This window comes from Camelus bactrianus, chromosome 19 (assembly GCF_048773025.1).
Source record: "Camelus bactrianus isolate YW-2024 breed Bactrian camel chromosome 19, ASM4877302v1, whole genome shotgun sequence".
NCBI lineage: Eukaryota > Metazoa > Chordata > Mammalia > Artiodactyla > Camelidae > Camelus > Camelus bactrianus.
In genome coordinates, this window is record NC_133557.1 from 6,792,239 (window position 1) to 6,820,199 (window position 27,961).

The 27,961-nt window shown below is 40.8% G+C and overlaps 1 protein-coding gene across 7 annotated transcripts in view; it reads left to right on the top strand.

The window, feature by feature from the left end:
- Positions 1-3,819: 3,819 nt before the first annotated feature.
- SLC23A2 (solute carrier family 23 member 2) overlaps positions 3,820-27,961 on the top strand; it is a 112,012-nt gene continuing 87,870 nt past the window's right edge. For 2 of the 7 annotated variants that reach the window (XM_074346959.1, XM_074346956.1), the window contains exons 1-2: positions 3,822-3,972; positions 22,327-22,454. The gene's annotated coding sequence lies outside the window, so the exon portion shown is untranslated. Of the gene's footprint in view, positions 3,973-4,024; positions 4,283-22,326; positions 22,455-27,961 lie in introns of those variants that run through there. The other 5 variants (XM_074346961.1, XM_074346957.1, XM_074346960.1 and 2 more) reach the window with 4 other exon arrangements.

A 27,961-nucleotide genomic window follows, 5' to 3' on the forward strand; every position in this document is an offset into this window, starting at 1 on the left:
GGCTGAAAGAGCAGGACACCGCGTTCCCTGGAGCATCCTTGTGTGTAAACAGAGAGTGGACTAGTGGTGCCAGGGTCTGGAGGGAAGGGGGAACATGAGAATGATGTCTAACTGGTATCAGATGTCTTTTGCGGCGATGAAAATGGTTCTGAAATTTGATAGCGGTGATGGTTGTACAGTTTGTGAATACACTAAAACTACTGAATTGTACACTTTAAACTGGTGGATATCATGGTATATGAATTACATCTCAATTAAAAAAAAGAAAGCATGGGGGGGTGGGGGAGAGGTCTACATGGCATTCCATGTGATGCTTGTATCACGGTTCATTCAGCCATCCTCCAATTGACGGCCATTGTGTTTGTTTTCCTTTTTCTTTTCTTTTTTTCTATGAGAAACAATGGTGCCATGTACTTCATTGAACATACAAAAAAGAAAAAAAGATATCATTTCAGATAGGTCTTGGGCCCTCCCCTGCTGCCCATACCTGGGCATGTCTCAGTAGGAGACTGATTTAGAAAGTGTCAGTTCCCATAACAGCATGATGTGGTGGACAGACGAAGCTCTGGCCCGCTTCTCCAAGCACTTTCTCAGGGGTCTACAAACTGCAGACCATGGACTGTTCTGCTACCAGCTGAGAATGGTTTGTGCATATGAACATTTGCAATTAATTTGATGACGGGAGACACTAACTTTGAACTCCAATTGAGCAAAATCTTTCCTCCCTCAATTCTGTTTTTCTCATTAGAAGCCCTGTATTACAAAAATATTACATTCAATTATTATTATTAGGTTTTGAATTTCATCAACAAAACTTCTACGGAAATTTGTTTTATTATATGAGTACTTATATAACATTCTCAATTTTATTTCTTGGCCCACAAAGCCTAAAACATTTAGGCACTTTACAGAAAGTTTGTTGACCTCAGTTCCAGACTCCAAAGAGCTATGGGAAATAATTATAAAGAAAAGCACTGTATGACGATGGAATAGCCCTGAGCTACAATTGCCTCTCAAAAACAGCACAGCCTGGAAATGACAGAAATTTCAATCAAATTATCCAGGTTGCCAAGTGTTCTTGATAAGTTCTGCTGATTTAGAGACACTGAGGGAGGTGAAAGAGGAAAAAGTCTTATTTGTATCAACTGTAATAGAAAAGGAAAAGGAAATGAATAGGAAAGTATTCATATATTTTTTGAATTGACGGTGATGAGAAAAATGAGTATACAAAAATAAGGATGTATTCAAGTAATGAATAAGCACTTTATATAAATAATCTCATTTAATCCTCACAAAAACTGTGGCAAGGCGGAAGTTAGGGTTAGCCTATGACACTAACTCCAGTCTGCCAGCAGTAAAAAAGTACTACTTTGTCCAGAAAAAAAAAAAAAGCAGCTAGAGACAGTGGTGGGTCTTGAATGCTGTCCTGGGGTAAGAGTCGGTATTCTGTTTCTTTTTACCAGGTTATTCTGTAGACCAGGAGGGTCGGTTCTGTGTTTCAGAAGGATTAAAAGGATGGCTTTGGGAGATAACTTTTGAGAACAAGAGGCCAGATAAAAGCTTTTTCAACAGTCCAAGGAAGAACAAGTGAATGTCTGGGATGGCGGTTGCGGAGAAGAGAATTCCAGACACACTACTTTGTTCTAGGTGATCATAGGTGACAGACTGGACATGGGGGCTGAGGAACAATCAAAGTGGATTTCAAAGTTTCTGGTGGTAAGGTAAGAGAACCCAGATAAGAAACAAGTTTATGGGAGGAGAATAATGAGTTTAGGAGTGGAGATGCCATATTTAAAATTCCTGGATAATATCCAGGGGAGGTTATCTAGGGGACAATTGGAACCGTGCACCTAGAAGTTCACAAAGACGTCTGTGTGGTCAGAGGGAAACGTTTGGGAACCATGAGGACATGGCTGACCTTCGGAGCAGAGGGCAGGGGAAAAGATGGAGAGAAAGGAGATGTTAAGAAAAACTAACTCTCTAGGGGTGAGCATGGGTAACACTTATATCACTGAGAGGGGAGGCAGGGAAGTGTAGGAGACACAAGACCCAGTGGTATTATGCTAGAAAAGAGTTTCAGGAAGGCGGGAGAAGTCAATGGAATGTTACAGAGCCATCAAAGAAGAGAAGGAGTAAACAGGCAATTGGATTTGGCAATTAGAAGGTCACCAGTGACATCTGAGAAAGCAGAGAGTGACAAGAACCTGAGGAGTGATGGGGAGGGGAAGGAAGGAAGAAAGGCAGGAAGGTGGAGGAGGAAGCTTTTTTTAGGACAGAGAAAGTCTGTAAATGTCTAGGGAGGGAGAGGGAGACACTGAGGCTGCAACAGTTAGCCACCCTTCTATCTGAGATTCTCATCCCTGGCTGAGCAAAACACTGAGTACCTCCTGCTCCCCTCCTCCCTATGCACCCCCCCCCCCAAAAAAGGTTGGCTGGAAAACGCTTTCACTAGTGTAGTTGGATAATGGGGATGTTAGATGGATGGGGCACTGTGAATTTTCCTCTAGATGCTGGTCACAGAATCTTCATCCCTTATTTTCTCCATCTTCAATGAGGATCAAAACACACCTCTTTCAGGGTGTACTGGATTTTAGGAGCCAACTGTTGTATTTTAAAAATACAAGTTATTAGGGAAGGAAATAGGATGACATATTATTGATTCTCAGAGACTCACACCAGACCTCTGATAAAATTCCCACAGCTACTGTTCACACCCTTTCCCTCTCGTTGGTATTTGTGATATCTATAAATGGAGTCCCCCAAATTGTGTGAAATAGGCAGAAAACTCTGACAAAATCTCCTCCTCCTCATGTAGAGTCAGACACCGTCCACAGTTCTTTAGCTCTCTCAATAGTTGCTTCGGGAACTAGTCAGTTACTCGGTTGTAACAGCAACCAGGACGGTGGTTTCAAGATGTCAAGTGCTATGAGAGTGCTAATTATTAGGTTTTTGTTTGTTTGGCCATGTGTTCAGATAGTCTTCAGCAGCGGCTTGCTAAGTTTGAACTCCAGATAACAGCAGCAGCACCTGGGAACTTGTCAAAAATGCATGATCTGGAGCCTCACTCCATACCTCCGGCCTCAGCAGCCCGGGGAGGGGGGGCGCTCAGCCAGGTCGATCTTGAAGTGGTTAAGGTGAGGCTGCGAAGCGCTACGGACGGAGGGTCACAGATTTACCTGAAGCCTTTCCTTCAGTCGCTCCTATCCAGCAGCAGCAGCACCTGGGAGCTTTTTATAAAATGCAGAATCCCGGGCTGCACCCCGACCCGCTGAATCAGAGCCTGCGCTTAAACACGGTCACCAGGGAAATGTAAGAAGCCTCGCTCTAAATCACCGTGTCTGCATAATGTAATGAGGACCTCTTCTCCAGTAAGTTAAAAAAACAAACAAACAACAACAACAAAACCAAAACCTGACAGCATGACTGACTGAAGAAACGGTGATAGTGCCTTAAGACATCCACCCCAGTGAGCCCAAGATGCCGCGTATCTCAACCGAGAGACGCCAGGGCTTAGTGTCAGGCTGGGTAAATAGGGCAGAAAGCGGGTACCGGGAGGGGGAGATGTCGGGCGAGCGCTCTGCGTTCCAGGTGGGTCCCCGGGAGCAGGTGTGACTGGAAGGCACGAGCAGAGGGGCGATTTCTACGCAGGGGGCGGGGAATAGCAGGAGCGTGGCGGGGCGCGGAGCACGACGGGGTGGGGGGAGCGCCTGGGGGCCGAGCGGCTCGCCGGCCGCTGCGTGGGGCGGGGGGGGGGGGCCTCCCGTGGGGGAGGCCCGAGGGCGGGGGTCGAGCGCCGAGAGGGAGGTGGGTCCCGGGCCGGCGCTGGGGCGGGCGTCTCCTCGGCTCCCCGCCCCCGGCCCGCCCCTCCGCGGCGCCATTTTGCAGGCGGCTGTCTCGGGCACCGGAGGCGGCGGCGGGCACTGCGGAGCCGAGGCGCAGCGGCAGGACCGGAGCCGGGCGCCCTGCAGCCAGGTGAGAGCCGGGCTGCCGTGCTCGCCGCCCGGCCCCGCGGGTCGCACCTGCCTGGCCAGGCCGCGAGGGGCCCGCGGTGCCCACGAGGCCGGCCAGGCACGGCCCCCAAGCGCTGTCACCGGCCCCGCGGCGCGGCCTGCGCCCCCCACACCCCGGCCGGTCTCCCGGGTCCCCGCACCCGCGGGCCACCGTGGCTGCGGGGCCCGTGGATGCCCTGCGACCCCCAGCTCCCGCCGTTCCCTTGGGCCCCCACCTCTGCCGGCCGCTGGAGCCGCAGCGCGCCCGGGCCCTCAGGCCGCGCGGCGGGGAGGTAAGTGGGGGTCCCCCGGGACCTGGCCGCCGCCGCCTCCTCCCGGGCCCTCCGCCCACGCGGCCTGGGGTCGCTGTCCGGTCGGCCTTCCGCAGGAGATACGCGCGGGCATCCGCGTTTCCCCCGGAATTCAGGGCCATCGAAAGGGGCGGCGGAGGGGGTTCCTTTACAGTTTTGTTTTCTTCTCGCGTTCAGTGGCTGCGCCAAGTCATTTTAGGAGCTGCTGCTCCGACCCCAGGGCTTTTCTCTCTGGCCTGTCCCCAGGGGGTCGCAGGTCCCCCTTGTTGCCACCTTGCTGGAAAGAGAAATTGACATTTACGAGTGTGACTAGTTTATGGGCGCAGAATTTTCTCCTTTGACTCTCGATGTCCCTTTGGATGGGTAGCTGACAGGCATTGGCGTATAGGCTGGGGGGGTTCAAGCATGACTGCTGGGAAATTCTTGATTGTCAGTGCAGAGGATGAATGAGGGCAACTGCAGGTGGAAGAAAGTCACCCTTGTGGGATTTCTGGGTCTGAGGTTTTAGCAATGGTTGCTACTTTTAGTCTTGCAGGGCCAAGAGACGGGAGGGGAAGGTGCTGTCCCGGCTGATATTTGGACCTCTATGTGCAGAGGAGGCTAGAGATGTGGTGAGGACATGGCCGGCAGTCTGGTTGTCTGGCTTGAGCTGTCATAAATTGGCATGTGACTTCCCTCACCTGGTTTCTTCCTCTCTAAAGCCAGAGGCTAGAATCAGGGGTGGGAACATTTTAATTTTTATGTTTTTGCGCTTGAATGCTGTTGGGCTGAGGCCTCGCCCTTCCAGTTGTCTGTACCGGCCTTTTCACCTTTGCATGTGGCTTTGCCCACCTGGCTCCTAAAAGGTGTTTGAGCCTGGTGAGGGCCTTTCAGCTCAGAAATTCTGAATTCGCTCCTGGGTTATGGTTGTCTCTATCAGGGTCACTTGTGAACCTGTCACTACAGATCTCTTTTCACTCATCCAAAATTTAATAGCTTTTGGGCAGCCGCCTTTTAAAAGCAGCAGTGGGTGTGCACAGTGTAAGCCCTCATGGCACACCTGCTAGTTAGAAAGAGGCGAGTGGGTGTGCCCCAATGACTGCTTCACCGGACAGCCTGAACGTGAGTTATCTGCTTTCTAGACTCTTTCCTTTGCCTAAACGGTGACCTGCTTCTTTCTTTGAATACCAGGGTGTTTCTCTTTTGGTTTTTTTGCTTGGAGTAGGGAGTGATTTGTTTATTTATTTATTTAAAGAAGCTAGGTATTACAAGAACTTTTCATATTAGTACCCACCCCCTCCACCCCACCCTGCAGATGGTTGGGTGGCAGTTGTGTTTTCTGACTATAGCACAGTCAGTTGAGTTTTAATGTCTGTTAATATGTTTCAAAACTGCTTATGAAAGTACCTGGCTGGAATATTGGAGAGGGTTTTGCTAGGTTTCATGCCACGCTGCCTACCTCGTTTGTGTAGCAGAAGTTAGTGGACTTAGCGTTGCAGAAAAGAGTTAGATGTACCAGAAACAGACTTGTGTAGTCTTCCATCAGTACATCCGCTAATTTGCCCACCGATGCTGTTGATCACATCGCTGTTGAATAAAGCCCTGTCTTTGGCCCTCAAGTAGCCTACGGTCTGGTTGATTGAATTTTGGAAATCTTAAATTGGCTATTGCCAGCCTCTTGAGTGTCTACAGAGACAAACCTGGGATCCATTTGGGGACTCACTTCTGGCACCACTGGTGGCTTAAAGAATTTTCCCATTAAAGGGAATTAAAAGTCAGAGTCATAATTTGCAATTATATAGTGCTTTGTACTTGTAAATGAAAGCTTTTTAAGAACGTAGTTTTATTTAATCCTCTTAGGCTTTTTTAATTTAAACATTTTGCCGTCCTTCTCTGACCTGTGTCCAGGCCTTGCCTAAAAATTCCCAGCGCACTAGTGTCTACCCAGTGTCAGGTCACCTCATTAATTCATTTTCACTCCCTGCTGTTCTTCCAGTTATTTTCTCCTCAGAGGGCCTCGAGTCTGGGCTTTCTTTCATTCTTTTGCTGGGGAGCAGTCCTGCACCAGGTTAAGCTGTGAGTTACTACGAGGAGTTTAAACTGGTCCTTTGTGCCCTTTTTGGCATTCTCTTCAAAAGAGAAAATTCTCGCGGGCTTTGCTATTTCTAGCCTATTATTTTGTCACCAGTTGTAGATTGTTAGCTCTCCAACTCTCCAATAATTGATGTCTCCTTGCAGCTTATGCTTTTCACAGACCTCTCCACATTTAATACATTTATCTGCTGACTGTGTGCCTGGCAGTGTTCTTGGTGCTTCAGATGCTGCATGGATTTTTCCTGCCCACACAAAGCTCACACTCTAGTGTGGAGGCAGACAGTGAGCCTTTGTGCTCTGAAGAAGAATCTGGAAGGATTGGGGATATTAAGTATTGGGGTAGGAACTGAAATATTAGGAAAGGTGGAACAGGAAGCTCTGAGTCATCTTTGAGTGAAGATGTGAAGTGAGTCATTTGAATATCTGCGGGGAGAGCATTCCCAGTGGAGGAAACTGCAGATGCAAAGGCCCTGAGGCAGGGGGAAGAGAGAGTGGTTTTCAGGTCAGAAAGACAATGGTAATTAAATCATGGTGTGGCACCCAGTAAGGCCTGTAGATTTTACTTTGTCAGGGGAAGGGGTGGGAGCCATTGGAGGGTTTTAAATAGAGGGATAGGGACATGCTGGTTGTTGCTGTGTGAGAATAGAGTGAAGGCAGGGAGAGCAGGGTAGGCCTGCAGGGCAGCCAGCTAGTGCAGGGATGAAAAGGGCGGGTCTGACCAGGGTGATGGAGCGGAGTTGGGGTTGTAGTGAGAGGTGATCGGATGTGAGGTGGGGCTGAGGAGATTGCTGATGGACCAGATGTGGAGGGTGAGAAAGAGGGTTGAGGGCAGTGTCAGGGTTTCTCACCTGCGTACCTAGAACAACAGTGGCTGCCCAGGTTGCAGTTTAGAGCGTGTTAAGTTGCCAAACCAACCTGATGCAACTAAATGCAGTGATAAAGAAAGGGGTGGATGTTTTGAGGAGATCTTCCTCCATGACAGTGTAAATCTTCTTGGGAACATCTCGTTGTCCTTTGTCTTAATTCTCTCCTCTGACCTGAGGCAAGAAGGCCTCTGCCTAAGATCTAGGTGGCCTCTAAGGCCCTCCTTGAAAATTTATCCCATGAAGGAGAATTCCACCTGCTTATTTTTTTGTAACCATCTCTTGCTTTACATCATTTTTTGTGATATGCAGGACTAGAATCTAAAGGCAGCACAAAAAGCAAAAACCTGGATTCATCAAAAATGACCCTTGAAAAGTCCCTAAATCCCAGTAAGTGTGGTAGACATGGTTTGCATACACACTCCATACAGAATTATCTGTTCAAGTGTAATGGATGCAGTAGTGGGCAGTGTATACTCTCACAAAGGATCATACTTGGAACTTAAATCAAGTATTCTCACTGCCCGTGAACTTTTCAGCAACTTCACAGTGCAGCTTGCAGACTCTTCCTGTTGGCTATGGTCTTGACTCCAGTTCTTCCTTCATCACTGTTTCTCTGCAGCCTTGACGAATTCTTCAATTTCCTCCTTCAGTGAAGTCAGGGTTGCACTGGAGCTCGGCTTGCCTGGTTGCCCCAAACTGTGACCTTTTCTGGTCTGCGGTCCAGAAAGCCTTCATTCATGGGTTCTTTCTGCATATTTTTCCAGAGCAGGTGATTCTTCAGTCTCCTTGTGTCAGTTGCCCTGGGTTGTCTCAGTAAGTACCTGGTGGAGACTCACCCAGATGGGTGGCCACCTCTCTCATTTATATGCATGTAAATCAGAGTTGAATCTTTGCATCTTCTAGGTTGGACATGAGAGCAGTTTGAAAGATGTGCTTCTCTCCAGGAGCCTCTCCAAGCACTAGAGGACACCCAGGAAAGACTAGCCAGTGAGCCCCATGTGATAGAACCTTTGCAGTAATGATGGGCCAATGGGCAGCTGTTCTGTGCTGAGAGCTTGAGGTCCTTATTGCGAGTCCCAACAGCTGGCAGCCAAGGTGGCTCTAGTGTACATTTTATCATGAAGGAACTGGGGCTTGGTTAACTTTTCTAAGGTAACCCGTGGGCCTTGAATTCTGCTCTTAATGCTCCAGTAAACCTTGAGGCCCTCAATGATAGAATGCTGTTCCCAAGTCTTGCCTGCAGCAAAGTGTCTCTTAGCTTCTGTTGGCATAGAAGGGGCCAGAGAAACTAGCATTTGTTGGGTGCCAGGTGCTTGCCTAGCACCTTCTGTGTTCACTCACGTTGTTTAATCACAGCAGCCCTGTGGAAATAGGTATTACTATTATTCCCATTTTATTACTGAGGATGCTGAAGTTGGTGGTGGTTAACTCCTTGCCCAAGATCATAGTGCTACCAAATACCCGAGTCAGAATTTGGCCCCTGGCTGGCCTGATTGTCAGGCTCCAAGTGGGGTTGGGGGAGGTGGGAACGGCATCAGCAGAGGTGGAGAGGCTTGTGAGAGGGGGTGAGTGTATCAGGGTGGTTGGAGGGAGGCTGAGGATATGATAGGTGGAAAGGGTGTACAGAGGTTAAAGGTCCTTTTAACACTGTATTGTGGGTCTTGAATTTTGTCTAGAGGACCACCAAGAAATTCCCAGAAGGGGAGTGACCTTGTAGAGATGTGCATTGTAGGAAATTCTGGAGCAGCAGGGAGGGTATGTGCTGAGGCTTAAGGAGGGCAGACCCTCCTCACTTTGTCCTGTCTCCTCTTACCTGGCCTGTTCATTCCAGGCTCAGTGTTTTCCTCTCTGCACCCCAGCTTGGGTTCTTTGTTCCTCCTGTTAGTTGTTCCCCCGTTTGTTCCTTCAAGGACCTTCCACAACCCCCCACCCTCACACATGCATCTTTTCTTAAACACAGTCTTCCTTGGAGATGGTTTCCCTTTGTTCAACGGAATACATACCTGCCCCAGCGTCCTTTAATTAAACCTGCATTAACATTTTAGTTCTGGACCAAGACTTCATCACAGAGGTCTTGGTATTACTGACCAAGTGGATGGTCTTCTCCTGCTCTTTCTGATAAAAAGCGCTGCTGGAAACACTGTTTCTCATACATTCGGCTCTAGTTGGAATTTCAGTCTCCAATTTGGTTTGGCTTTCTTGTCCGTTTTGCAGTGTTGGCTAAAATCCTTTGCTGTCTCCGAAGGCACGTCACATGGTTGAGGGTACAACCTCTTCCTCATCTAACATGATAGATCTTAAACTTGAGGGTTTCTCATTCCTAAGGTCTGGGATGGGGCGTGGTAATCTGCATTTCTGAGCTAGTTCCCAGGTGATGGGGATGCTGCTGGTTGGGGAACTGCCAGCACTGTTTTTGTATATCAATTTTCTTAAAACATAGCCATGTCCATTCAAGAGACCATAAGACCCACAAGCCTAAGATATTTGCTGTCTGGCTCGTTACAGAAAAAGTTTGCTTATCCCTCCTGAATAGTAATTATGTGATCAGTGCTGAAATGATTTTGAGTTCACACTTTATTATCAAGGGCTCTTTCTATATGAAGACATTCCTTCACAAATTATTTCACAAAAGTATGGTATGGAGGAATATATGCATATTTTGAAGTGTTAAGGAGTATAATAAGCACGACACTTTTAAGTTTTACCTGAAAGTAATGTGAAGTTTATATACTATTCCAGAAATATCAGTGCTTGGTTTAACATGAAACATTTTTCCTCCTTTCTTCCTTTGAGTAAAGTTGATGCTGCTAGACATGTGTTTGATCCTGCTTTCACTCTGCTTGAGAAATATGCTATCTTTAAGATTTGCAATTTTTTTTTACCACAATAAAGGTGTTAATAAAATAAAAATAAAATGACTTAGCATAGTAAAAAAAATACAGTTTTTGTATTTTTTTGGTCGTAGATTGCAAATGTTTTTTTTTCTATGCTTTGAATTCAAATCTGTCAATCTTTCCCATGCCTTCTCTGCCCCAAGATTTTATAAATACTCACCTATGTTTTCTTAGTTCTTTTTTTACATTCAGGTATAATTAATATATAGATTAGAGTATGGTATGAAGTGAGGGTTTTTTTCCTTCTACATTAATTCCAGCATCATTTACTCATTAATTCATCCTTATTAACTTAAAATGACACCATGATCATATGCTGAATCCTTAGATCTGTCATGGGACATTTATCTGTATTCTTTAGCCATGACCTTGCTATTTTCATCCTAATAATCACTTTATAGTAGGCTTTACTGTGTAATATTGCCTACATAATTTTTTTCACAGTATTTTTTACCTTAGGGTTTCAAAATAACTTAATGGGCAGTTTCATTAAATATATGTTAATTTGGGGAGACTATTCATCTTTATAGTATTGAATTGTTCTTTTCGTAAACAGATCTTTTGGTTCATGTAGATGTTTAATAGCTCTCATTTTTCTAGATTCTCTTTAATATGGTCTACAGAGTACTTACTTATTGCTCTTTATTTAAAAATATTTGCTATTTAGAGTGAGGTGATTTCCCTCCTCCTCCCTTCTTCCAAATATACTATTTCCTAATTGGTATAAAGCAAGTATAAAGAAAGTATATTGCATTTAGTCTGTGTATCTTATAACTGACCACCTATATTATTCAGCTTAGTTAATGCTAGCTGAAGTCTGTGTACTAACCAAAGTTGTTTCTTGCTCACATTTTTCTGGTGGTTCTCCTCTAACTGGTGAGTCCAGGATCTAGGCTCCTACCATCTTACAGCAGAACTGACTTAAAAATCTGGCCTCTGAGTTTGCCATGGAATTTTGTGTGTGGAGGATTTTTTTATGGGCCAAGCTTGGAAGTAGTAGTATTTCTTCCCCCAGTCTGTTGGCCTTATCCTAGATGCAGAGGGGCTGGGAGACAGGGTCATTTTGTGTGTCCACAGGGAAAATAAAATAGCCCTGTGTTTGGTATAGTGCCTAGCCAAACTCTTCTTATTTTTCAGTTGATTCTCTTTTGAGTTTCTTACACAGGCAGTCATAATAGCTGCAAATGATAATTATTTTTCTTCTTAAATACTTTTTCTTAATAAATTGCAGAGTACTTACAGAATAGGTTTAAATGTGATAGTGGTCCTTCTTATTTTCAATATTTATTAGAATGTGTTCTTGTGTATAATCTTTAATGATACTAAAGTAGTATCCTATTTTCAATGTCTTTTTTTAAAAACTAAATTACAGTATCATACATAATGTTTTGAATGAACAAAGTTTGTTACCTTGACATTGTGGAATTTTGTGTACCACAAGAAAATTCTTGGTAGCATCTATCTCTGTTTTTGTGGTATTTCTCCAAATTCGGTTTCCCTGCTGATTTAAGGATGGCCTCAACTTTCTTGCTGGAAGGAATTATACAAGTTACATCTTTCCTTCAGGTTCATCCTCAGGGCCTCTGTTTTCCAGCCATGTTGTTGTACTGTGTGCTGTTAGCAACTTTTGTGTCAGGGATTCAGACCTGCTGTCTTTGAAAATGTTCTCTCCGTCAGAGTTTTGTGGGTTCTTGTTCTCTTCCTTTATTCCTTCATCCCCGTGAAGATACACCGAATATATTAGCAGTATCGATTTTGCCCTCTCTGTTGAGTTCTCCTTTTCCTGCCTGCTTCTTGACACCCAGTGTGAGTTGGGGCCCTGCATCCAGCAGGGATCCTGAACGTCCTGGGAGCAGGAGGCTCCTCCGAACCCTCTCGGAAGCCCTGGAAAGTAATTGAGTTGGGACGTCTTTTATTGCTTCACTTGACCACCAAAACCAGACATGGGGTCCAGTTCACTTTTTCTGGTGTTCAGTGCCCAGGGGGATGCATGCTCCAAAGTGGCTTCAACTTTGTTAAAATTTCTGTTTTCAAATCTGAGATCTTGTGCTTACTGTTTTGTTTCTTTAAATAGGTATCAGTCAACTCCTAAAATAATTTTCCAGACTTTGTTTTGACTAACTCACTTTTCATTGACATATATACATCTCTGTATGTATGTATGTATCTCAAAAAAAAAAAAGTTTCACAAAGACATTATATGCTGTGTATTCTATTTCTATTGCTTGAAAAAAATCAGTTGTGACACCCAAAGTGATTTTGTGATCTGGTCATGAAATACATTGCTCCAAAGTAAGACCTTCGAGTTAGGAAAGTTATTTATTCATAGTATCATATGGGAAGGGAACCACATGACGTTCTCTGGGGATAACAGGAAAGAGGCTCTTGACAGAATAACCTTACAAAAAAAGCTTTATTGAGATATAATGCACACACCATAAAGTCTACCCTTTAAAGGTATGCTTTAGTTGTTTTTAGAGTTGTGCAGCCATCTTCATTGTTCATCTTCATCTTCATGTCTAATTTCAGGACATTTTTATCATCCAGAAAAGAACCCCCGTGCCTGTTAGCAGTTATTCCACATTCTTCCCTCCCCCCAAGGCCTTGGCAACCACTAATCTGCACTCTATTTCTGTGGGTTTGCCTTATCTGGACATTTCATAGAAATGGAATCACAATATGTGGTCTTTTGTGATGTGCTTTTTACTTAGCATGTTTTTATGATTCATCCACATTGCTGCAAGCATCAGTGCCACGTTTTGTTTATCCACTAATCATTTCATGGACATTTGAGTTGTTTTTAGATTTAACTATTACGAAAAATGCTGCTGAGAATACTCATGTATACATTTTTGTGTGATCATGTATTTAATTTTCTTGAGTAAATATCAAGGAGTGGAATTACTGGGTCATATGGTGATTTTGTGTTTCCTATTTTGAGGAACTGCCAAACTTTTGGCATCAAAATGTGCGATGGTTTCAATTTTTCCACATGTGTTATTGTCTGTCTTTGAGTATAGCCATCCCAGTGGGTATGAAGTGGTATCTCATTGTGGCTTTTATTTGCATTTTCCTAACTCTGTGGAGCATCTTTTCATGTGCTTGTTGAAATGTCTGTCTATTCAAATCCTTTGCCCATTTTAAAATTGGGTTGTCTTTTCATTGTTGAGTTGTAAGATTTCCTAATATATTCTGTATATGAGTTCCTTTTCTGATCTATAATTTGCAAATAATGTTTCTCATTTTATGCATTGTCTTTTCATTTTCTTGCTGGTGTCCTCTGAAACTCAGAAGTTTTTATTTTTAATCAAGCCCTATATAGCTTTTTTCTTTTGTTGCTTGTACTTTTGTTGTTATATCTAAGAAACCTTTGCCTAATCTAAGGTCACAAATATTTACTTCTGTGTTTTCTTCTAAGTGTTTTGTAGCTTATCTCATAGATTGGGGTCTTTGATCCATTTTGAGCTTCTTTTTGTATATGGTGTGAGGTCGGTGTCCAACTTCATTCATTTACATGTGAATTTCCAGTTGTCTCAGCACTATTTTTTTTTTAATTGAAGTATAGTCAGTTTACAATGTCAATTTCTGGTATACAGCATGTTTCAGTCATACATATACATACATATATTCGTTTTCGTATTCTTTTTCATTATAGGTGACTACAAGATAATGAACATAGTTCCCTGTGCTGTACAGTATAAACTTGTTTGTCTATTTTATATGCAGTACTTAGTATCTGCAGACTCCCAATTTACCCCTTCCCCCACCATAACCATAAGTTTGTTTTCTATGTATGTGAGTCTGTTTCTGTTTTGTAAATAAGTTCATTTGTGTATTTTTTTAGATTCCACATATAAGTGATATCATATGGTATTTTTCTTTCTCTTTCTGGCTTGTTTCACTTAGAATGATGATCTCCAGTTTCCTCCATGTTGCACCAAATGGCATTATTTTATTCTTTTTTTATGGCTGAGTAGTATTCCTGTGTGTGTGTGTGTGTGTGTGTGTGTGTGTGTGTGTGTGTGTGTGTATGCATGCACACACACACACACACACGCACACAAATTCTTTATCCAGTCATCTATCCGTGACATTTAGGTTGTTTCCGTGTCTTGGCTATTGTAAATAGTGCTGCTGTGAACATTGGGGTGCATCTATCTTTTCAAATTACGAGTTTCCGCCGGTTATATGCCCAGGAGTGGGATTTCAGCACTATTTTTTAAAAAGGCTGTTCTTTCTCCCATTGAATTGTTCTGGCACCTTATCAGAAATCACCTGACAAATGTTAAAGTTTACTTCTGGATTCTCAATTTTATTCTGTTGATTTGTATGTCTGTCCATATACCAGTACTTAATTACCACAGCATTGTATTAAGTTTTGAGATTGTAAAATGTGAGTCCTCCAGTTTTATTCTTTTTCAAGATTGTTTTGGCTCTTTTAGGTCTTTTGCATTTCCATTTGAATTTTAGGATCAGTTTGTCAATTTTTGCCAAAAAGGCAGATGGGATTTTGATAGTGATTACATTGAATCTGTAGATCAATCTGGGTAGTATTGCCAAGAGTTACATATTTTTAACTGAAAATTTTCATAAGACTGTTTATCTGCAGTAGTGATACAGGAAAAATGGGGCATGAGAGGATGGTCATGTCCCAGGTCTCAGGTTAGACCCTGGACACACCCCGACAAGTGAGGGTCCTTAGCTTTGCACAGGAAAGAATTCAAGAGCAAGTCATAATTGAGTAAATGTAGATTTATTCAGAGAGATGCACACTCCATAAGCAGAGTGCAGACTGTCTCCAAAGGCCAGAGAAAGCACGAGAAGCCTAGGAGATATGCCCTCCATAGGCAGCATGTGGGCCATCTTGAGAGGCGAGAGGCCGCGGCCTAGGAGCGTGGGGTCGTCTGGGAAAGTGCGATGGTCCACGAGCTGTGGGAGTGGTTAAAGAAAAAGTGAATACACGCTTCACAGACGGAGTGTGGGCTGTCTCCTAAGGCAAGAAAGAGCAACCATGAGGTGCGGGGTTGCTAGCTTTAAAAGGCTTGGTAATTTCTTATGCCAACAAGTGGGAAGATTATTCCCACTACTTTGGGGAAGGGGCTGGGATTCCCAGGAATTGGGCCACCACCCACTTTTCGACCTTTTATGGTCAACCTCAGACTGTCATTCATGGCACCTGTGGGAGTGCTGTCTTCCGTGCTGATAAATTACAGTGAGCGTATGGTGAAGCTCAAGGTCTACTGGGTTTGACCCTTCAACTGCTGTGTCATTCTTTGAATGGTTGTGCCCTGCCCCCTTCCTTCTGGTCTCACTAGGATCAAACAGTGCATTCTAGTGTTTTCTTCCATCCCGCTCTAGTCTGATCCGTTCCATTCTTTTATTTATTTATTTATTTTAAAAAAAATTGTTGGCCCCAGCCCACTAAATTGATTTTTCTGCTCACTTTGGTGGGTCATTATCTGATGTTTGAAAAAACCGTGCTTCAAGTCAGTGGTCCTCAACCTTGACAGCAATTTTGAATCACCTGGGGTGCTTAAACTGCTGCCTGGTCTCATCCCACAGGCTGAGGGGCAGTTGGTCAGAGTGCAGCCTAAACTTAGGGGTTTTAAAGAATCCCCCAGGTGATGCCAGTGTGCAGCCAGGGTTGAGAACCATTGCTATAAATGACCTAAAATGTAGATATTTACCGCTTTTGAAGACTGTATAGTTAACTCAGTGTGCTGTGAGACCCTCACGTGTGAAGCATTAAGTCACTTTGGTGAAGAATGCATTAGAGAGGTCTGTTTGTGCACTTTTTCCTAATTTAATGTGTTCACTGATATCATTCTCCCAAGAAATGATGTTTGCTTTTGACTTCCTCCTGGGTGTGTTTAGTTGTTTCTGGTCTGTACAGAGTGTACGGGTAGAACAGGGTCCTTGAGGAGTGTCTTATTTCTCCAGGATTTTTGTGTCTTTTGCCTTTTTGCTATAGGAAAAAGGGTGATTTGAGACTGTGCAGGAAATTTACAGCAATTTTAGGGATTATGATGTAGAGAACACTGAAGCTGGAAGTTAGAATTGTTATTGAAGTATATGAAGCAATTGGTTAGAATTAAGATAATTAGTGGGAAAAGATCTAGAAATGGGGCTGGTGGTGTGTCTTATAGATATTAAGGAATCTTTGGGTTGTGGTGAAAACTCAGTCAAAATAGCTTATTTTACTCAATGACTATTCTTTTTTTCTGGTTTGTTTGAAAGTAAAATGTGTACACATATATGTATATTTGTATGTGTTTCAAAATAGAGATCATACAGAGGCGTTTTAAACCTGTTTTTTCACTTAGCAATGTGTGTTAGGCTTATGACTAAATCATTAAATAGTCCCTTAACCCATGCTTTTTAAGAGCTCATTTGTGCTGAATGCATCAAGTTTTATGTGACAAATCCTTCTATTGTTCGGCACTTAGCTTATGAGCCTTATTTTTTTTGTTTTGCTCTGAAGAACGTAATACAATGGTGAACAGCCTTGTACAGAAATCTATATGCATTTTTCTGATTTTTTTTTCCCTTCAGACTACATTTTTGGAAGCGATAGCACTTGGGTTTTTAAGGCTTTGACCCTTATGTAACATACGTGCCAGATGCTTCCATCCAGGTTAGGGAATTATTGTTATATTTAAACTTTTTTTTCTTATTTTTTTAAACCAATTTGGGTGAAGAATAGAATCGTGTTTATTTTGCTTTTCTTTGATAACAGATGAGTTTAAGCACCTTTTAATGACGGGTTTTTTTTTGTCATTTATATTTTCTTTAGCTTATTCATTTCCTTTACCAATTTGCTAGTCTTGTGTTCATCTTTTCCCTGGTGATTTATCACAGTTCTTTTTATATTCAGGATATTAGCACTTTAATAAATGGTACAAATATTTTGCCCATTTTATCTTGTAATTTTATTTTATGATGTATTCAAGATGTAAGTTTTTTATTTGTAGATCATTTTTCTTGGGGTTTAGTTTTCAAAGTAAAAATTCCATTTTTCAAAGGAAATGTTTTTCTTAAAGATGAATAATCTATCAGAACATGATTTTTTAAAAATATTTTTTAGGTTTCAGATCTCCTTTTCTGTTTAAGTGCTCTTGGGATAATCCGCTGAATTAAAAAGTAAAATTTGAACTTGAAGATTTTTCAACATTGTGGTCCCAGCAAATGGGAGCTCTAAGTGGTATGTCCAGAAGTTGGGTGCTCTTACTATAAGCATCCAGAAAGGGAGGCTGGGTGTCATTTTCAGGCTTTCCTCTCAAGTTTTAAATTTGGGTACTTTTGGTGTTTAGTGCTTGCCTCTTTAGGCGTATATAATGTCTCTTTTGGGTTGCTGGAGCTCTTGTGCTGTAATTCCTTACGTTTGCTTGAGTATTATTAAAATATAAAATTTTAGACTTTTGCATTATACTTCTATAATAATAGCCTTTTGTGGCTCTAATTATATCCTTTAGGCTTTTTCCAGAAAAATGGGCTTCCCTTTGTATTCCAGGTCTCTAGAAACACTTGTCCTAACTAGACTTTAAAATGGGCTCATTAGTCATGTTAACTCCTTAAGGTTGTGGGAGGGGACTTAATGAGGGCAGCACTCTGTATGGAGGAGGCACTAAGCGCCCTCTGTGCAATCCTGGCGTTTTCTTCCTCTCCTTAGTTTCTAAGGAGAAGTGAGTCTGGTCTGGGTTCTGGTTCTCTTGCTGCCTCCCGCTGGGTGTGAGTCTCTGCTTCCCCTCCTCGGAGGATTGGGATTTCTGTGGGATTTCTAAACACTTTGTGTTTGTTCTCCCACGCATCTTGGTTGGGCACCATCTTGGGGCAGGGTGCTGGAGCAGGGCGCTGGGCCAGACACGGGAGCACAGCTGGGGAGAGGCAGCCTCTCTGGGACTCGGGCATGGTCATCTCCAGGCCTTCTCTCGTTTTGAGTTCAAAATTTTTACCCCTTGAATTTTAATCTGATCATTATCTAACTGTGATCACTCCTAGACCTTTTGGAAAGGTTTTAGGACCTTTAGGTTAGTGTACATGCAACAGGCTTGGTTGAGCGCAAAGTGCTGATTCACACACTGAAGCACCGTCTGTTAGGGAAAATGGAGCCATTGTGTTAGCTGAGTTTGAGTTACTGTTACCAGTGATCATGGCTGTAATTTGGTCATTTTGCCAGGAGTATAAATCAGGCATTACTCCTCAGATCCTCAGGCAATTAGGTAGACTGGTAAAAGCCCCATTTTTCTTGAATTAAGTATTTATTATTCCATTTGTAATATGGGTTTAAATAAGTGAAGGAAAGGCATCTTGGTTTTTTTGAAAGACAGTTGCAACGTAAGCATGTGGGCAAAAGTTTTTAGTGATTTGTTTTGCGTATGTATTTATGAATTTTAAGTCTTTTTTAATCACAAATGCAACACATGTTCGTTAGTAATTTGTAAAACAAAAAAGCATAAAGAAATAAGACATCACCTGCAGCCTGACACTCAGGGAGGCTCTCTCTTAATAGTTAGGTAAGTGTCTAGACTTCCCGGCTTACCAAATAAGTGTTGTTTTTATATAAAAATGGAGATGTTCTGCCCTTTATTTCCCCCCACGCAGTAACAGATCATGACTATTTTCCCATGTCATCAAATAGTATGCTATAAAATGGCTTTATAGTATTATATCATAAAGTGTTTTACTGCCATAATTTACTTAACTAGTCTTTAAATATTGAACTTGTTCTACAACTAAAATTAGTATAATTATACTTGTCCAGTTATTTTCTAGAACAGTGATTTTATTTGATACGCATTTCTAAAGAGTTGGCTGTTAAATATATTAGAATGATTTTAACTAAAAACATACAGCTGAAAATGATGGTATTTCTCTGATCTTGGAATGTGGAGGGACTTTCTAAGCATGAAAGTAAGGAAAAATTAAAGAAGCATACTAGATTTGACTTCAGAGAGATAAAAAAAAAGTCCTTTATTTCAACTAGTATAAACAAAATGGAAAAAGTAGTCTTTTACTTTTTCTGGGGCTAATGTTACAACCTGGCAAAGGGTTAAGGTCCTTAATTTGGTTAAAAAAACCAAACCTACTGAAAAAAAGGCACTTCAGTGTTCACAACGAGAACATAGACGCATGGATCAAAGAAAAAGATTGAAACCAGGTGTCATTCTTTGCATGTCCCATTTACAAAAATTAAAAAAAAATCTGGGAATGGCAAGTATGCTTCACATACAGTTTTCTTCTCTTGTGCTGTGTTAGCTTGTCAGTTTTTCCAGAAGAAACTGGAAGATTAACCATTTCCCATTTCTTTCCAGGAAGGTTAGGAAATACCTGGCCCATGAGTTTGTCTGAGTCTGGCACCATTCTCAAGCATAATTCTTTGCTTTTTCTACTTTTCCCTATTCATTTATTGTTACTTGTTCAGGATCTCAAAAAATAATTTTCCTAAAAAATTGCTCATTTCATTTAGATTTTCAGGTACATACAATGTGCTTCTTTTGTAAGTCCTTTAAAAAAAATACAAACTAAATGCAAAAGCATAAAGAGTATATGGTATTTTGTGTTTGCCCTTATTTTCAGAAGATATTCTTTGTCATATTCAGCAAGTTATCATTTTAATTTTAATTGATGAGGCTTAGTTTTTCTTTTGTAAATCGTGAGTAGGTGTTTTATCAGCCTTTCTGGCATCTGCTGAATTGATATGATTGGGCTGCTCAGAGTTTCTGACCTGTGAAGGGTATTGGCCCTGGGGTTATAGTTTTCCTGCTTCTAAAATGTTAACATCCCTTTTTAAGGAAATGGTAAAATACAAAAAGGACAATTCTGTATTATTTCTCCCTACATTTTTTGGTGAATGTTTTTTCTCTAGGAAATCAAAGTCTGGAAACCACAGCATGTAGTACTTTTGCCCAATTAAGAAATAAGAGAAGCACTGTGAACAGTTTCTTGTGAGTTTGGAGTGGCCTTTATCCGGGGAAAGTCAGGTGGCGCGTCATTGTGCTCCAAATGACGTTTCCTCGGAAGTGCTCCCACAGGCCTGAGCTTTGATCTCAGCCGTGTAGCCTTGTGTGCAAAGGGCAGGTTTTTTTGTTTCTAGAGTACATGGAACCTGGAGAGGGGAGGGGTGTGGTGTGGTGTGCCACTGGTGCTGTGACAGAAGTTCAAGGATGCTCACTTGATAACTTAGTCTTGTTTTTGTTAAGTGAATCTTCCTGCTTAATTCCTTTCTCAAAGATTCCTTTCTTAAAATAAGTATACTTGCATTTCCCCATATTAGAACTTCTGACCCAGTTCTGTGTTTTGGTCACTGATAGTTCATTGGAGTAGAAAGTGAGTCCTTCCAAACACTCATCTTACCAATCCACTTAAAAAAATACTTTGCAAAAATAAATATTCATAGAGTCATAGAACGTTTACTTTCAGACTTTTTCTGTGATTAGTCTAAAATGATATTTTGTTAATTTGCAACTTTGCCCTCCTGGAACCTTTAAAAATTTTTTTTATTTTAAAGTATTTATAAAAGAAGCATATGTATACTGGAAGATAATTCTAACTTGTCAGACTTGGATAAAGCACACTTTGAAAGTCATACAACCTCTTATACCCCCTACACTTCAAGGCAGTTTGATGTTTATCCTTTCTAACCCTTTTCAAAGTATCCACAAATATGTTCTGTAAAAATACACTTAATAGAAGTGGGATTATACCATACATATTGTGCAACTTGTATTTCTCAAAGTATAAAATATATAATTTCAGTTTCACCAAAAATGAGACATTCTTTTAAAGCTTTTCTTGTTACTGTTTTACATGTTTTTTCCATTATTCCTTTTCCTGACTAATCTTCATTGATGGATGTCACCTTTGTGCCTCCTTTTTGACTTTGTAAATTTTTAATAAACATAGCTTAAAATGGATTTATGGTTATGAAGATTTTATTTGGGGAAATAAATTACCCCCTTTTTTTGCTTTGCATACAAAATATACTTTAGAAAGAGAAAAACATAATTTCTCTCTTCATAGTCTAATTATTTAAAGTAAGTAAATTTTTTTGTCTCAAACAGCTGAAGACAAGTGTTTATTTAAACTGCAAGATCACTGGAGGCTCATTGAGGGCTGGACTGATACAACTCTAATGGCATTTGTGTGCTTATTTACCTCAGAGCAGTCTGTGAATGGTGATGCAGCTTGTCCTAGAACAAACGGTGGAATTGAAAGATTCACAGCCTAAATTTCCCCGATGAAGAACTCGTTGGTATCTGGCTAAACTGTAGTCATCTCATGTGTTTTCTTTATAATAGAGGGCCAGGCTCGTAACTGGTGCGTCCAGAGACATTGTCTGAATCAGGCTTTGGGTTTTTATTGTGAAATGCATACCTAGGTACAAGAGTGTATAAGACATATTCATTTAATAAACAATAAGATGGACATCTGTGTACCTACTGAAAACCAAGCTTAAAAAATAGAATGCAGTCCAGCTTTTATGGACTCACCCTCCCAATGTATTAATACATTTTTTGAGAGGCTTTAAAAGAAGGTGATTTTTGAGTAATTAAGTCTTCTTTTCTGTTTTCCCCACAAATACGGTACCTTCAGTTAATTCTACCAGCAGCATTGAAGGCAGTGTAGAGTGATAATGAAAGGTGAGAGTTCTTGTCACCATCCTGATGGGCTCTGCCCCCTGTCCTGCCACATCTCTTATATGCCCCAGGACCTTGACCAGGAGGCCTCACCCATCCTGGGTTTTCTTAGTAAAATGGCCCAGGAGTTCTCAAGGGTTGTTGGGAAGATGAAATGTTGCTCGTACAACGTGTAGTACAATGCCTGGGCACAGAGTGTGAACTAAAATCCTTAAAAAGCTTTTAAAAATTGAGGCCCTGTGCTAGGGAACATGGAATTTAAAAAACTTTCAAGAAAGCCCAACTGCGTGCAGAATTGCTTTTTCCCAGTTTTCTAAAATTCTGTCTTTCAGAATATTTTGTGCAAACGGAGAGTTAATTTTTAAGGGTCTGGCAGTGCAGTTGGTGATCCTGCCCAGGGATAGACTGGGGCCTTGGAGATGCTCCTTCAGAGGAAAGAAGAGAGGGAGTTCAGGACTGGGCTTGGCCCTGTGAGGAGTAGACTGCTTTCATTCCAAGTGCCTCTTTCTAGGTTTATTGTTACTTTTTATTTTGATTTACCGTTTGTTTTTCTCTAGCTAGGTCTTGACTCCGCTACCCGGGACTCCACATGTGGTTTTGAGCTTGGACTTCGGCAGCACCAGGAAATGTAGCTCGGCGGCTTGTAACGGAAAGCGTATGGACAGGTCTGCGTCCCAGCAGTTAGGTGCGTCTGGAACATGATCTCTCTTGTTCTGCGTTTTGTGACAGAGTTGTGCTGACAGTCCTTTAGTGGTAGAACTCATTTGTGCTTGCCTTTGCCCTTTGTACATGTCAGCAACTGTCTAAATGCCATCCTGGGAATAATTGTTAGGTTAATGCTAATGATAAGGTAATGGACTTTAAGGCCAAATTCCACATAAGTAGATTAAACTAGAAAATAAGCAGGCACGGTCTTGCCACTTATACTAATTATACTAATTACAAGGTATGGGGTAAATATTTTCATTTTCCTTTACGTACTTTTGACTTTTATCTGCGAACATTTGAGTGCCTACTGCTGTTGGAGTTCTTGGTCAGGGTCACAGGTGTAAAGCCTAGGGGTAAAGAAATTGAAGACCTGTTCCTTCACTCTTTCTCAAGTATTCAGCAATTTAAGTAGTAAGACTAAGCACAAATAGTAAGCATTCCTTTTTTTTTTCTCTCCTTTCCTCCTACCATCTACCACATCCCAAAGCTTGATGGGCATTTTGGTTAAAATTTTTTGCTATTATAAAAAAATTTTGTTTGCTATTATAAATAATACTGCAGTGAAATTTTTTGTATACACCTTTGAGAGAATACCCATAAGTAAGTTTCTAGCAGTAAAATTGTGGGGCACAGTGCATAAGATTGTCCATTTTTTAAATTTTGATAGATATTGGCAAATTGAAAAGCTGCAAGAATTTGTACTCCTACTGGTAAACATTCTCTCACTTTGCCTTGTTGAAACTAAATGTATTCAGTATGGTGGATGTAAAATGTTTTGTCAATGATATTTTTATTTATTTACTTTTAATTTATACACAGTGAAATAAATTCACTTGGTGTACTGTAAGTTATAAGAACTTTTAAAAAAGCTTAGAGGGAATTATTCCTTTTTAAAAGTAGTTTTTATTTTCTAATAGAATAAGTATGTTACTATTTAAAGATTAAATAAGTGAAACTTGGGAAATTATAAAAATTTGGAAGAAAGTATTCTTGATCCTCTACCTAATGACACACTGTGAACATTTTTGTGTTTTTCTTTCATTCTTTTTATTTTCTGTATGCAGTTTTTTTTTCCCTTAAGCCATCATCATTAAAGTGTATGTCTTTCATTCTTAAAAGTAATATTTACTAATGATGAGGGAGGTGAGGGGAAGACAGTTCTGTCTAGGGATACCTGCAAAGTAAACGGTCTCCCAGCTCCCAGAGTTTCAGTTACCGTTTCTGTAGTTCAATACACAGATCTTTCTCTGCTCTGTTCTTTCACAGAGCTGCTCTCAGTTTTTGGTGTGCTTGTCGAATGTGCATGCCAACACCATCTCAAATTCAGCATGTCCAAACCTTGTTCATTACTTGCCTTGTCAAGTCCATTTCCTTACTTATTTTTGAAGGGGGAACATTCATGTTTTCCCAGAGGTCATTTTTGACACCAAGTCTTAGACTCTTTTTTTTTTCCTTTGAAATTTCTCCCTCTATCCAACCCCTTTTCTCCTTGTTGTTTCCATCATCCCACTTGCCAAGATCCTTATACTTGGATTAGCACATTAGTTTCTTGATCTCCTGTCTTGAGATTATCCAGGGGTGGACTCTTCCTGTTTTCATCACCTGCCCAGAAGCTCCTGTGTCACAAAGCCATGTTGCAGTTGCTGGACTTCAGAGACTTCGATGACCTTGTGAAGGGTCTTCCTCTGAACCCACAGTGCCCGGGTTAGGTTGTTTTTATGCCTACCTCTGGACTCTGTGGTGGCCCCCTGCTCAGGACTCTCTATCCTTCAAGGCTGACCCCTAATCCCACCTCCCAAAAGTCATTTTTGACCGTTTCAAGCCCTATTGAGTTTCTATTTCTCTGAGCGCTCATACAGTGTTTGATAATTATTCTGTGTTTCTGTAATTCACTAGTTGTCCCAGTCTGTCCAGTTAGATGGTAGATTGCTTCACACGTGCTCCCATTTCCATCTCAGTGCTTGGACCATTGTGGCAGTTCAGAAAGCTAGACAAATGGTTGGCTTATTCCATTTTCTTTGAGACTATCGGTACAGAAGCTAAAATATTAAGCTCTTACTAAACTGAGAAAAAGAGAAGGCTTGATAGTTAGTACTTTTCATCATTAAAAAAAATTTTATTTATTTATTTTTTAATTGAAGTACAGTCAGTTATAATTTGTCAATTTCTGTTGTACAGCACAGTGTCCCAGTCATGCATAGACATACATATGTTTGTTTTCATATTCTTTTTCATTAAAGGTTATTACAAGGTATTGAATATAGTTCCCTTTGCAAGTACTTTTCATCATTGTTATCAAGAGTGTACAGGTGACAGCTCACGGCCTGGGTAGTCATAGCTGAGACCACCAGCTCTGTCTAGTCCTGGGAACCTGCAGACTGATTCAGGCACGTTTTAGAAGTTGATTGAACTACCACATGTGTGGAGGGACTTGGATATAAACTGGATCAAAAAGTGAGCAGTGAGAAAAAAATTTCTATTTTATTGGGGGTTGATTTCTGAGAGGCCTCACCGTGTCTGGTGTTTTTGGTTTACAGATTCTGCATGCTGTTGACGTCAGCATTCTACTTTCTCATTACTAAACACGTTATATAAAAATGCTGTCTTGTTTATAGTTTGATCGGTAGCTACGAGAGAATTAAATATTTGCTGGAGGAATTGGGTAGTTTCAGAAACCTATGTAAACACTGATGATGATTGCAGAACTTGCATAAGAAGGTGAGGAGGGAAGATGGACGAGTTGTGTAATGACTGTATGAAAGAGATCCCAAGTAGATGTTAGGACCACTCTGGTCTTTTCAGTTGGATGTATTTTAAAATTAGCATGTTAGTGTTGGATTAAGACCAACTGTTTATAAATTGTCTAAGTTGTTTGCCGACTTTCTGTTTGGCTTGGAAAAATTTCATCGATAAATTTGTCCTGTTCCCTCTGATGATAATTCCTAATAAATATGTGTATTTTGTTTTAGTTTTGCCATACAAAACCAGAACCTGCAATTTCGTAATTGTAAAGCCCCTTTGGATTTGAGTAGTGTTTACCCTTGGATGGACCCTGTGTTTTATTTAGATTTCTTGTGCTGGTTCTGAGCTTCTCAGGAAGAGCCCCTGGCTCCCCTTTTGGCCTTTCAGCTTGTACTTGTTACCATGTGGGATTTCTGCTTTGGCCCTTTTCGCATCCAGCTCCCTCCCTCCTCCTGGTGCTGTTGAGTGTGAGAAATCACATTATAGCACTTGCTTCTCCATCACAGTGCAGGCTGCAAAGTTGGTTATGTAGGATATGATAAAGGGGAGGGTGTGTAGCTCAGTGGTAGAACACATGCTTAGCATGCACGAGGTCCTGGGTTCAATCCCCAGTGCCTCCATTAAAAAACAACAACAATGACCAGAAAACTTTCAGTGTAGGATTCGATACAGGGTTTGCTTGATGTTTGGATAAAGATACATGGCAATGCCTGTATGTGTGTATTTGTAAAAATCAAGAGTGTCAGAACACACACCTGAATGGAGCATGATTACCATGGTTGGGTACTCTGAAATAGCATTTACTTTTTTCCTGATACCCAGTTTCTTTACAGTGGTGGTGTCCAATACAATTATAATGGGAATCACGTATGTAATTTTCTAGTAGTTAACATGAATAAAGTAAAAAAAAAAAGGTAAACATAATTTTAGTAACATTTTATAACCTAATGTATAAAAACATTATTACTTCATGTAATCAATATAAAATTATTGAGATTTTTACTGTTTTTTTTTTCATGGTAACTCTGAAGTCCAGTGTGTATTTTACACATATGGCACATCTCAGTCACATGGGGCTAGTGGCTCCAGCATTGGGTGGCACAGCTCAAGACCACATTGCTTTATCTACTACTGTGTGATATGTTAAGTTGTAGGCTTTTGGATGTTTGGGTATTTCATAATGTAAGCCACTTCCATTCAAGAACTGTGAAATAAAATATACTCATAGTTGAGGCCTGATGTTTGCATCAACTTCCCCTTTCTCATTTTTTTCTTGTCAAATGAAGAGGTTTCCCATTGCCTGGAAAATGTTTCTGAACCAATTCCACAAGTAGATTGATAGATAGGGAGTGTTTCTAATGTTAATTCATTAATTCCCTGGCTTGAGAAGAAAAAACAAATTCTTAACATAGTATTTAAAATGTATATATATATATATTTTTATAAGTAAGCGGTACAGTATAATTGTTAGATAAAAATGGCCTTTGGAAAAGTTGAAATCAGAATAAAAGGATATGAGGAAATAACAACAAAATCAGGAATTCCTGAACCCAGTGGGTTTGCAGCACATTGGGAGTACCTACCTTCTGACCACACCTTTGGTTCCCTTGGTTACTCAGGTGCTATCAGCAAGTCTGCAGAAATGAGGAACTTAGGCATCTAGTTAAGGGAGACCCGCCCTGCCTGGTGCTGTTTGGGAAGCACATCAGCAGGGTGTGTTTTTTTAGCACCGATTTTGAGCACCTTAACTTTTTCTAATTTGTGTTGCCTTCATATTTATTTTAGTATTGACCTTATACAGTGACTTAAGGTTTAAAAATTATGAAAGTGATACATACACATTCCAGAAAAATAAGAGCAAAAAATCCCTTTAAATCCTATCATCTGCAGAACTCTGTTTTTTTCTCATGTGTATGCTTGTGTGTGGATAGAACTTTAATGCGATTGTCATGTATATTTTGTACCCTGATTTTTTCTCTCTCAGTGATACACTTAACACATTTCCATGTCAGTGAGTACTTCTATTACCAATTTTTTAATTCCCACAATATTCTATTTAAAGAGTATACCCATGATGTAACCAACCAGTTTTCTATTTTTAGACATTAATATTTTCCCCTCTAGTTTTGGATTATTCTGAGCTCTATTTTATGAGTGAACATTCTCATAATGAAAATTTTAAGCCGATTTTAATTATTTTGTTATGATAAATTCTTTTTTTTCCTTTTATTGAAGTATAATCAGTTCCAATGTGTCAGTTTCGGGTATACAGTATAGTATTTCAGTCATACATATACATACATATAATTGTTTTCATATTCTTTTCAATTATAGGATAAGTTCTTTAAGAGGAGTTGTTGAGTCAAAGGCTGTGTGTATTTTCAGAGCTTTTGATTGCTGTTGTTTGATGGCTATCTAGAAATGTTAAAAGCCAGATTAACAGATACATACCACTGTATATAAAATAGATCAACAACAAGGATTTACTGTATAGCACAAGGAACTAGATTCAGTATCTTGTAATAACCTATAATGGAAAAGAATCTGATAGCTGAATCACTATACTGTACACCAGAAACTAACACAACATTGCAAATCAACTAGTTCAATTAAAAAATGTGAAAGCCAGCGATTACTCCCACTAGCAGTATATCCAAAGCGCTTGCCCTCTAAAGGGACATTAAAAAATTATTTAGTAATTTTGTGACTTGTTAAATGAATTATAAATAATATATTTTATTT